Raw genomic sequence first — 12,843 nt, 5'->3', positions numbered from 1 at the left:
CCTAACACTCCCACCTGCTGATGTCACCTTATTTCTAATTCTGTGTCAGGGAAACTGCAGACACAAGAGCTTCTCACTTACCACTGATTTTACACCCATCTTATCTCTTACATAATGTAGTTGATTTGCATGTGCAAGGTCATAGACTTCTAGCTGCATGAAAGCACTGTTAATCATAAAACAATATTAAACACACTGTATAATCATGAAGTCTTCCACACTTTGCCCTTTCACTTGCTTTCCACAGCCTCTGATTGTTCATGTAATATATTTACTTTGATGTTTAGGAGTTATATTTTAACTTCTTGATTGGTTTATCCTTAGCTATAAACATGAACAATGGCAAAAAAAAGAACAACAATTTAAAGGAAGTATTGCATTTGGCCAGGACGTCTATGAAATAGATCTCACTTCTACTGCTCCCACAGCTGAATTGCTACTTTAATTGCTACTATTGTTCCAGGAGTTGTGGAAGGGTGCTAATGTGTCCAATGGAATATAGCATTGTGTCAATTTAAAGGCAATTCTGGATGAACTTGTCACAAGAGGTCATGAGGTGACTGTTCTGAGATCTTCCTTTTTTCTTGGTTTCAAAAATCTACCTGATATTAAATTTGAGTTATTTCCTACATCTTTCACTAAAGATTATTTAGAGGTTTTTTTTTCACACAATTGATCAGGGACTGGACATATGTGCCAAAAGATACATTTTGGACGTGTTTTCTAATAATGAGAAAAATATTTTGGGAATATTCTGATATTGTTGAAAAGTTCTGTGAAGAAGTCGTTTTGAATAAGAAACTTGTAACAAAACTACAAGAATCAAGGTTTGATGTCATTCTCGCAGATGCCATTGGACCCTGTGGTGAGCTGCTGGCTGAGCTACTGAAAATACCTTTAGTGTACAGTCTCTGCTTCTCTTCTGGCTACACAATTGAAAAGTATAGTGGAGGACTTCCATTCCCTCCTTCCTATGTACCTGTTGTTATGTCAGAATTAAGTGATAAAATGACATTCATGAAGAGGGTACAAAATATGATATATGTGCTTTACTTTGACTTTGGTTCCAAACATTTAATGAGAAGAAGTGTGATCAGTTTTACAGTGAAGGACTAGGTAAGTCAAGTTTTTGGCTCATAGCTTGAAGTCCTAACTTTCCTAGTGCCTTTGAAGGTGAGTTTGTATAAAATCAGATGTATTTGTCTTTTATAAGTGAAATGATGAAATCAAAATGTAAAATGATCCATCAATCCTATAAATATTAGAAAAAGGCTTATATTATAGGATAAGTTAGAACCTTGCCTCCCATTACTAGTATAGAACTCTCCAGGAGGTCATGAACCACAAATTGAAGTACCTAGGACTCCTCTAAGCAATTATATATTCATCTAAACTTCCTTTAGCTTAGAAAAGTTACTAGAAACCTCATAAAATGTCTTGATGAAATGAAGACACGTATATTGAGTAGTTACTCATATATGTCTAGCAAAAGTGTCTATGTAGTATTTAGGAAATTATTTCCACTTGTGTAGCTCAGTTTCCTTATTTAAAAATTAAACTATTTTGCTATATTACCAGAAGTATTCCTTTACGGTTGAGAGATATAGTGGCTCCATCTCAGACTCAGAAACCTATAATTTGATATTTCCAATAATTCCACATTCCTTCAGTAAGTACTTACAATCTTGATTTAAAGATCTCAAATTTTGCTAAGAGTAGACATACAAGTTTTTAGTCTGTATCTTTTTTAACGATGTCTATTTTTTAAAAAAGTGAGCTAAAATTAAAGGTAAGCACAAATCTCTAGTTCCATAGTTTTTGAAATATTTTTACCTACTATTTGCAAATATTTTGATTTAATAAACAAATGTTATTAAACTCCTAGTATGAACCAAATTAGGCCATCAGTTCAATAAAATGAACCATACTCTCAAAAACCTCACACTTTACTTAGAAAACCTTGGATCAAGGGACTTGGTTGCTACATTGTGGTAATTACACTGAGCTCTCAGGAAATGTGTTCTCATGGGTATGGTGGGGTTAATTTTGCAGTTGGAATAGTTTTTTACATTTGCATCTCTTATTTTTATAGCTTAGAGAGAAAACATATGTATGTTTATTTCTATATGGCTTATATTTAATAATTTTTTATAATTGTAAATAGAGTGATGTGATGTTAGAGATCTAAGGCTCCTCTCACATTTTTCTCATTTCACCTTTCCTATATATAGATCTCAATACATACTTATGTAAATATACAACATGTACATTATACATTTAAATTATATATATGTATACATATATATTATACACACACACACATATGTATATTTGCTCTCTGAAAGAATAGACACTTTCAAACATCTTTGGCGACATCACTCCAAGCTCCTTTCAGAAAATTTCCCAGTATATTCACATGACAATATTTCATTTCATCTAACATTTGTGTTTTTTTGTTGTTGCTTTTCCCTTCATGAAGACCCACTACATTATCTGACTTATTGGGGAAAGCTAAAACCTGGGTCATTGGAACCTACGGGTATTTTGAATTTCCTTGGCCACTCTTAACACATTTTAAATTTGTTGGAGGATTCCTCTGCAAACCTGCCAAACCTCTGCCTATGGTAATTTATTTCTGTTTGTTGTGCTTTGCTTACTTTGTGTTTTCAATAGGAAGGACTCTGCATTCTTTATTTAGAATGTTTGATTACAGACAGAGAGATATGGGAAGCTGGATAAAATGACTTGCCAATTAGAAACTCATCTATTTCCATACCAACACGAGTATCTGAATTTTATTATCATTCCAGAATAGAGTGGGATATCCGGGAGACTGAGAATAGTTTCAGTTAAATTAAGGCCTTCATTATTCAACACCTAAGGAAGTATGAGACATTCATTAAAGGATACTTATAAAGTGACTAGCATACTCCAGGAGTAAGTGTTGATATGCAGAGAAACAGTGTAGACAGTTTCTGCTCTCACCCACCTGACACTCTACCGGGAAAGACAGAATACAAGCAAATAATAAAAATTGGGCGAGAAATGTTATAATAAGGAAAGACCACAATGCTAATGGAACATCCAGGGGGATGTTAGAAATATGGAAAGTATTTCCAAGTCGTTGGTAATTAAGGTGAGATCTGAAGGATGTGCAGGAATAGGTAGAGGAGATGGGGGTGAAGGGATAGAGGAAGTCACAAAAGAAAAGCAGGTAGAGTAGTAATGACGGTTATCCAAAACTCCAAGTTTAGTCTAGTAGGAAGAGGCTGAGCAAAGAGGCTGATGATGCTGGAGAGGTACGTTGGAGACAGATCATTACAAGGAGTTTGAAATGTCGTAAGGGCAGTAGGGAGTAAATGATAAGGTTTAAGAAAGGGAGAGATAGGATCACATTTCCTTTTTAAAAAAATATCCCTCAGTTGTAGTCACTGGGTTACATTGTAAGGAGTCAAGAATAGAAAGGTGGTCATTTAGCAGATTGTTGTGAGATACGGGCAACAATGGTAGATAGGTAGACCAGAATTTTCATACAGAGATGACCACACTTACTCTTATAAGAAGAATATCAACCTCATACTGTTGTAGTGGGGAAAAAAATAAGACATATAAACCTCCAGAATGTCTCTAGCACATACTCAGTGATCCAGAAGAAATATTAACTCTTGTGATTGTTGCCACTTTGCTACTATTACGTACCTTTAATAAACCAAAGTATGCCAGCCACCTGGATCTAATTCCTCATTTAATAGGAACTACTTTACCAACACATCAAGATTATGCTCTCTAGCAAGGTCTTAGAGAGAAGATAGCCTATGGAGCTGTTTAAAGCAAATATATACATTTTGGCAAACAGGTGAGCAACCTGAAATGATAAAACTTTTTGTATGGGTTGAGGCTCTTTACCTGTGCTCTACTAAAAGGAAGACATCCCTCAACAGTATAAATGCACGCCCCACTCATTTTTACAGCCAAATCCAACATTTACTTGGTTTCATTCCAGCATTTAAACCATTCCTCATTTGAGATCGCAGGGTTTTACATCTTAGAGCACAAAAGAGATGAGAGTCTAGTAGAACAGGTGTTTTCTGCCCCCACCAAGCCTATAAAAAACCTCAGTAAATCTCTCTTCATTATAAATGAAGAGTCTTAGTCTAATATTGTCTAACAATATTTCTTCCTCACTACTCTTCTTATTCTCTAACAATATTTCTTCCTCACTACTGTGTACTTGCTCTATTTCATTTCTTGCTTATACATACACATACCACAGACACACATACACACATGGGCAAAAATATACATAGTAAAGGAAATCAATCTTATATTACATGCATCAATCTCACATAATATGCATTTTAAAGGAACTGAAGTATTAGGTATATTTAAAAAAAAAAGCCACTACTGAAAACAGAATGGAAATTTCTCAAGAAATTAAAAATAGAATTACCATATGGTACAGCAATTCCACGTCTTGGTACACATCTGAAAGAATTAAAATCAGGATCTCAATAAGATATTTGCAAACCCATATTCGTAGCAGCACTATTCACACGAGCCAAAAAGTAGAAACAATCCAAGTGTCCATCAATGGATAAGCCAATAGACAAAATGTGGTATTTATACACAGTGTAATACTACTAAGCCCTAAAATTGAAGGAAATTCTAACACATGTTACCACATGGCTGAACATTAAGGATATTATGCTAAGTGAAATGGGCCACTCACGAAAAGACAAATACTGTATGATTCCAGTTGTAAGAGGTATCTAGACTGGTCAAATTCATAGAAACAGAAAGTAGAATGATGGTTGCCAGGGACTGAGGAATTATTTTGCAATGGCTATAGTTCCAGTTTTTCAAGATGAGAAAGTTTTGAAGCTTGGTTGCGCAATAATGTAAATATGCATAGTACTGAATTGTACACTTAAGAATGTTTAAGATGGTAAATTTCACGTTATGTTGTATTTTACTACAATTAAAAACATCACTACTCTAATAATTCCTGATAATACTTGATTTCTTTCTTCAGTTATTTACAGTAATCCTTTCAATAGTGTTTGCTATGCTAATGCTCTTTAGTGATGGAGCAAATTTTTTCTTCACGGGAAATGGAAGAGTTTACCGAGAGTTCTGGAGAAAACAGTATTGTGTTCACTCTGGGGTCAATGGTCAGTAACATGACAGAAGAAAGGGCCAATGCAATTGCATCTGTCCCTGCCCAGATTCCACAAAAGGCTAGATAAAGTACCTTATAGTGGACAACTACTTAATGAGTCTATTAAACTTTGTACAGGGTGTGATTACAGAAACTTCCTGAATAAAAGGTAACCTATTATGATAGCTCAAATTTATTTCAGATATAGGTTTAAAAAACAAAATACGTATGGCAGGTGCTAAAGTAATGCAGAGGGTGTTTTTGGTGGACAATAAATTTGGCATTAACATTGTGATCAGAATGAAAACATTTCAGAGTTGCAATGTAAGGTTTGGTATTATAATGGTATTGTGAGTAGCTACCAAAATCACCAAATTCTGCCTTGTTATTTTCTCCTTTTCTTTGCAGGATTCCTGAAGGCACTGTACACACTGCAGATGTTATCATAAAGGAGTTAAATTTTAACAGTAACGTTAAGCAGGAATTGATAACAATCTGAAAGACTTCATGCAAGTTTAGTCTTGCCAGGTAATCTCAGCCTCTTTTACTTCCCCTCAATTTTATAGGCCTATTTAGTGTGATTTTCTGGGAGCTATTCAGAGAAAGGATGGTCAGGGCTCGCCAAGCTGCAGCCAGGTACCCAAGCCAGCCACGATGATTTAGAGAAAAAGAAAGTGGGGTGCCCTGGGGGACTGTGCCCTATGAAATTGAAGGCAGAAGATAAATGAGAAAGCAGGGAGATGGGCCCAGCCCTTAAAGTGATCCCATGCTTTATAAAATGTGGCCCCCATAGGACTTTGCTTCTAACCCATCAGAATAATGGCTCCACCTGATTGAGAAACGAGAAGGGAATATAAAAAGGAGTCAACTAGAAGCAAGCCTAGCATGGGAAACTTTCAGATGCCCCTTATCCATAAAATATGGTAGTAAATTATCTCTAACGTGTAGAACATACTTGGAACCTCTGGGTATTTACAAACTACTTTTTAGTTTCCTAATTTATGTCGTTCCTGCTTATCATCTATGCTAATTTTTGCTGAGAATCTGAAGTTACTTTAACATTCACATAGCAAGTAGATCTTAACCACTTGTAAATTATAATCTAGTTTATGAGGATTGCTGGGGAATTCCAAAATCAGAATCTATTTTGTTCCTGGGCATGGCAATTGCTTAGGTCCCACATTAATCAATGCTGTCAATACTTTGTAGTGCATCATTGAAGTGTTAATACTCAGTGGAATACATTTAGCATTATCACAATTTTGGAGTTTTTTCAGCAGCTAGATTGTTATTTATGAAGTGCCAACAGGCTCTTCTTTTCTACATTTAAAGAATTTCCAAACCTAGAAATAGTAATAATACTCTGGATTCACGTAAAAAAATTACCTCTTTAAATTTTTCTTGGATATAGTGCCTAATAATTTATAATCTAAAGAATTTGAATGTACTTACTAAGGAGAAATTATATTATTAATAAATTATTAATAAACAGCATTATTTATTTTTCATAAGGATTTCGTTGCATAGATGATAGTTTTTGTAAATTAAAAGATGTAAGACTCTAATAAATTAACTTATGAAACAAGTGGATATAAGTAAAGTACATTCTGTAACACTTAAAAAGATACAAACAAGTTAATATATTGGAAGATGAGAGCAATTATAACAAATAGATAAAATAAATTGTGGATCTTAGTATCTTCCTATCGTTTTTTCATTCAAATTATGACTGCCTAAAAATTTCTTAAATACTTCATCATTGATAATCTCATTTGTATAACCCATGTGTGTGAAACATCACGATGGCATTCACACCTGATTAAATATAAAAATAAGAACAAAAAATGTACGTATTCCTATTACATCAGTGTTTTAGTAATTCTCATTTGTAGTATCTCTTGTCCTTATTACATGTCTGTCTATGAAAGGGGTTTAACTGGATTATCTCTTAATTTCTTTAGAATTTTAGCACGCTATTAACTATCAAGTTTGACCCATGGAATAAGGTATTTTCTTTACTCTAATAGGTTCTATGGAGATTTGATGGTAAGAAACCAGATACCTTAGGACCAAACACTCAGCTCTATAAGTGAATCCCACAGAATAACCTTCTTGGTAAGACTGGAAAACAGTGAAATGAGAGTAACTCTAACCAGAGTGATAATAGTGTAACAGGAAAGAAATTTATTCAACATTTATTATGACAAACTCAAAAATAAAACTTAACTTCCTTATATTCATTTTCCAGTCCTGGAGGAAAAGGATAAGTTATAGCTTAGCATTTTATTATACACAGCCTCCTTCCTTATGGCCAAAATAAAAATATCTTTAATTCAGTTGTAATTACTTCTCACAGAGAATTGTGCAATAACTACCTGGATTATTATTCTGCCTCCTATTTCTTCCACCTTATTTCTATCCTTTCCCCTTCTATGTGGGTATTCAGTACCACTGAAAAATAAAAGCCCCTCTTTTATTACCAGGGACTCTCCATTTTCTATAGGAAAATATCCATAATCTTTTGCATGAGATGATAACACAGTTCATGGTAAAGTGTCATCTTTTCTCCTCTGATTCCAGAGACACCACACTCACATATCCTGCTGCCTTGACACCCTACGTGTTAGACTCAGTGACCTCATTATTTCTTTAAGGGAATATGTTCTTTTTGTGTGTGTGTGAGGAAGATCAGCCCTGAGCTAACATCTGATGCCAGTCCTTCTCTTTTGTTGCTGAGGAAGATTGGCCCTGAGCTAACGTCCGTGCCCAACTCCCTCTACTTTATATGGGATGCCACCACAACATGGCTTGACAAGCGGTGCATCCATGCATGCCCGGGATCCGAACCTGCGATCCCTGAGCCACTGAAGCAGAGTGGGCATACTTAACCACTGCGCCACCGGGCCAGCCCCAAGGGAATATGTTCTAACGTGCATCTCTTTTTCTTTTTTTATGCACATGCTATTTCTTTTATCTGGAATGGTCTCTTTCAATTTGTTCACCTGGTAATCTTGCATTCATTTTTCAAGTCAAAAGTACCACACTAGTCTTCATCTACCTCTCCAGCAGACTTAAGTGCTTCTTGCTCTGAGATCTGAAAGACATTTTAATGCAGTTTCATGTATATAATAATCTGTTCCCTAGAATGCATTGCCTCTTTCAAAGCCTTATATTGCCCAACTCTCATTTTATGTCTAAGACTTACAATTAAAAATTTTCTGAAATTCATCCAATCCTAGGTCATCCAAAAACCAAAGCCTTTATAACTCATGGTGGAAACAATGGTATCTATGAGGTGATCTACCATGGGATCCCTATGATAGGCATTTCTTGGTTTGCAGAACAACCTGATACCTTCACTCTCATGAAGATCAAGGGAGCAGATGTCAGAATGGATTTGAGCACAATATCAAGTACAAATTTGCTCAATGCATTGAAGAGAGTCATAAATGACCCTTCATGATATCATAATTTTCTTTTATAATTAGTATTTATAAATAGGTTCTTTTGTCAATGGTGAGTATGTTTCATCGCATATTTGAGGCAATTTTGAAATTATTAATATATTATAACCAATCCTAATTCTGCTTTTATTTTCAACTACACATTTATTTCAAAATTGCATTTTAACCCCATTGATTTATTGGGTAACCAGCTACTGCAACAATTTTCTACATTAAAAAATGCAAAAGTTATATAGGTAATTATAAGAAGGACACATTTTAAAAAATATGATAGAACCCATAGAAAGAAAGAATGAAGAACTTGAAGTTACATAAAATATTTCAATTCAGAACCAAAAACTATCAATCTCTTCTTCTAACAAACTTGGTTTTTATTATTGTCATTTTAATGTATTTTACAATGATATATGATTTACATAACATAAAAGTCAATATTTAAAGTATAAAAATCAAAGATATGTAGTGTATTACAGAGGTATGAAACCCTCAACATAATCTAAATTTAGGACATTTTCATCAGCCCAAAAACAAATCTCATATACCTTATAAGTCACCCCCCATTCCCCCTACCCTAGGCAACCTTAACCTACTTTCTGTCTGTATAAATTACCATATTCTGGACATTGCACACAAACGGAATCATTCAATATATGGTCTTTTGCAACTGGCTTCTTTCACTTAGCATCTTTTTGAGTTCAATCCATGTGTTAGTTTTCTATTGCTGAATAATTTCGTATGGTATGGATATGCTACATTTGTTTATGCATTTATCGGTTCATGAACATTTTATTTGTTTCCACATTTGGCTGTTACGAACATTGCTATAGATGTTTTTATGTGAACATATGTTTTTCATTTCTTTGGGATAGACATCCAGGAGTAGATTTCCTGGGTCATATGTTAACTCTATGAGGAACTGCCAAGCTGATGTCAAATAAGTTGCACCATTTTACATTCCCATCAGCTGTGTATGAGAAATACAAGTTCTCCACATCATTATCAACACTTCTTATTGTTGACGTAAATAATCCATAATCTATCTATAAATGAAAATTGAGGTGAGTTTATTATGAGCCAACTTTTGAAGACCATATAGCCTGGGGCCTTCCTTCCCCAAGAAGGAAGGGCACCAAAGAAGTGGGGTGTACAGAGCGGTTATATACCATCAAAGAGCAGATCACCCTGTCAGATTGCCCTGTCAGCATAGCTATTGATGGACACAGCAGGTAGCAGGTCTACTGTCTCAATGGGCGGGTCTGGTGGCAGGTCTGCTTTCTGGAGTTGGGTGGTCACAGGATGAGCGCAGCAATCAAATCCTAGACTAAGGAGAAATGTTTATCCTTAAGGAAATGCCAAGGTGGGCGAAGTTGCATCCTTATCTTAGGGCATTTATTCTTCTCTTTGGGACATGTTAATTGCTTAAAGCAATCAACACAATGCATGTTCAAAGGTGACAGTCCCTTTTGGAAAAACAAACTCAGGCCGAATTAGTTTTACAAAAAATGGCTTCCTCATATGCTCCAACATATCCTGTTGCTTGCTATTTATTTATCATTTCCCCCCTTTTGCTCTATAATCTTTCAATAGAAAGCATTGATGATCCAAATATTGTCCCTCAGCGCAAGGGTGGTTGCTGCCTGCCCCAGGTCCATCATGTCCCACGGTGCCAGGCTTTTATCTCATTTATTTGCCCAGTTGTCCATGTTGGGAGGAATTAATTGGATATAGTGGACAAGCAAAGAAGCATATATATATTAATAGAGGAAGGATTTCATGGGTTTTGGATATTTTTAGGTTGTTGCACAAGCATTATATATGTGCTATTTATGACTCCTTATGTTTACACCATTCACAATTATAGAACAAGTACAGTAACAATGATAAAAATTTAACATCTTTGAAAAGATTACTTTATTTACCTATTTATTTTTTTCTGAGGAAGATCAGCCCTGAGCTGACATCCATGCTAATCCTCTTCTCTTTGCTGAGGAAGACTGGCTCCAAGCTAACATCTATTGCCAATCCTCCTCCGTTTTTTTTTTTCCCCCCAAAGCCCCAGCAGATAGTTGTATGTCATAGTTGTACATCCTTCTAGTTGCTGTATGTGGGATGTGGCCTCAGCATGGCCGGAGAAGCGTTGCATAGGTGTGTGCCCGGGATCTGAACCCGGGCCGCCAGTAGCAGAGCGCGCGCACTTAACCGCTAAGCCGTGGGGCCGGCCTCTGAAAAGATTAGTTTAAAATGAGTTCTTTTTATTTATTTATTTATTTATTTATTTATTTATTTTTTGTTTTTTGTTTATTGCAGTAACATTAGTTTATAACATTGTATAAATTTCAGGTGTACATCATTATACTTCTATTTCTGCATAGATTACGTCATGTTCACCACCCAAATACTAATTACAACCCATCACCACACACATGTGCTGAATTATCCCTTTCGCCCTCCTTCCTCCCCCCTTCCCCTCTGGTAACCACCAATCCAATCTCTGTCTCTACGTGTTTGTTTATTGTTGTTATCATCTACTACTTAATGAAGGAAATCATACAGTATTTGACCTTTCTAAAGCATCTACAGATTCAATGCAATCCCTATCAAAGTTCCAAAAACATTTTTCACAGAAATAGAACAAAGAATCCTAGATCTCAAGTCAAGATTGTGGCATAAGCAGACTCAGAACCCACCTCCTCCTGTGGACACAGCCAATTTACAACTACTCGTGGAAAATTACCCCTGAGACAGAACTGAAAACTGGATGAGAGAAACTCCTGCAACAACGGACAATCCTAACTGAGGCAGAAGAGGCAGAGACTCCCTTCTGGAGAGGAAAAACGCCGCCTTCACAAGCCGCAGCGCCTCACGGGCGCCCAGGAGCAGTGCACAGGTACGCAGCCCTCCCTGGACGCGCGGGGCCCTGAGCCGGGGAGCGCCCCCGCTGTGGGCATTTTGTGAACCCAGCACAATCGAGACCAGCGGCATAATATCGGACTTTGCCTGCTGCTAAAACATTGGGGAGTACCCCCAGAAAACCCGGTTCACAAAGAAACTAAAACCGGCTCTTAAAGGGCCTGTGCACAAACTCACCCGTTTCAGAAAGCATCCTAAAATCACCAGAAAGAAAGATGCACAGTGCTTTGGTGAAAAGAGACTCACCTGACAGGCCCTGCGTGCATCTCGGTGAGGGGTGAAACCTCTCCAGGGACTGAGACATTGGCTTGGCGGCGGCAATTGTTGTGGCCTGGGGTGGGTGCTGACACAGATGCCATTGGAGTTCTCCCTGAGGCCTGCTAGCCCAAGGGCTGCCCCACCCGCTAGAGCACCTATTTAATCCAGCTCAGCTAGGGCAGGCAGCCCACACTAGAGACAGGCCCCACCCAACAACAAGCCCTCAGGCAACTTGTGGGCCTGCATAGATTGGTGACTGGATTCTCTGCAGCCTGGCAACTGAGCTGACTTTAGCGGGGTAGGGTGTGCACAAGGAGCGGGTGGAGAGTGTGGGGTGGTGGCGGAGTGTGTGGGGCTCCCGCCGTGGAGAGACTGGGTCTGCTTGGGGAGGTTGGGGCGCACACATGGGTCAGGACTGTGTTGACTGTGTTGTGGACCTGTGGGCGGCAGGGCTTGTCAGCTGCAGAAGACTTGTGCTTCTCAAAGACCCACATAGGGGGTTTGCCCCACCTTCCAAAGCCTAAAACAATTGGGTGCTCCTGTGCCTGAGGCCAGCCCCAACCAGCTGCAATCCTCAGAGAGCTGACAAGAGACCTAATAGGCTAGAGGCTTACAGCAATTGTAAGGCCCTGAGCCTAACAACCTGCCACACTGGGGGCCTACTCACTTAAAAGAAATACTGCAACACAAATGTGGTATTAGAACTTACAGCCAACTGTGCTGGGGCTCCCCACACCTGATAAAGAGACTGAAGGGCCCACAACAACTACAAGCAGCTGAGCATTACAACAGCTGGCCTGGAGCATAAATCGGCCTCCCTGGGTGCCTACAGGGAGAGCAAACAGGCCACAACAGAAGGACACATGTAGCCCACCTAGGGGCCACCCCTGGAACAGTGAGAACTGAGGGAAGCACACTGGAAGCCTCCTAAGGCATCACTTACATAAGGTCACCTATCCAAGAGCAGGAGACGTAGCTGACCTACCTGATATGTAGACACAAGCACAGGGAAAGAGGCAAAATGAGGAGGCAAAAGAATACATTCCAAGTAAG

General features: G+C 37.8%; 1 pseudogene; it reads left to right on the top strand.

Annotated features, from left to right (window-relative positions):
* Positions 1-395: 395 nt before the first annotated feature.
* On the top strand, positions 396-8,621 carry LOC131409328 (UDP-glucuronosyltransferase 2B31-like; annotated as a pseudogene).
* The last annotated feature ends 4,222 nt before the right edge of the window (positions 8,622-12,843 follow it).

The sequence above is a fragment of the Diceros bicornis genome, chromosome 8 (assembly GCF_020826845.1).
Source record: "Diceros bicornis minor isolate mBicDic1 chromosome 8, mDicBic1.mat.cur, whole genome shotgun sequence".
In the NCBI taxonomy this organism is placed as follows: domain Eukaryota; kingdom Metazoa; phylum Chordata; class Mammalia; order Perissodactyla; family Rhinocerotidae; genus Diceros; species Diceros bicornis.
Note: the sequence above shows the minus strand (reverse complement) of the source record. Positions and strands in the feature narration are given on the sequence as shown.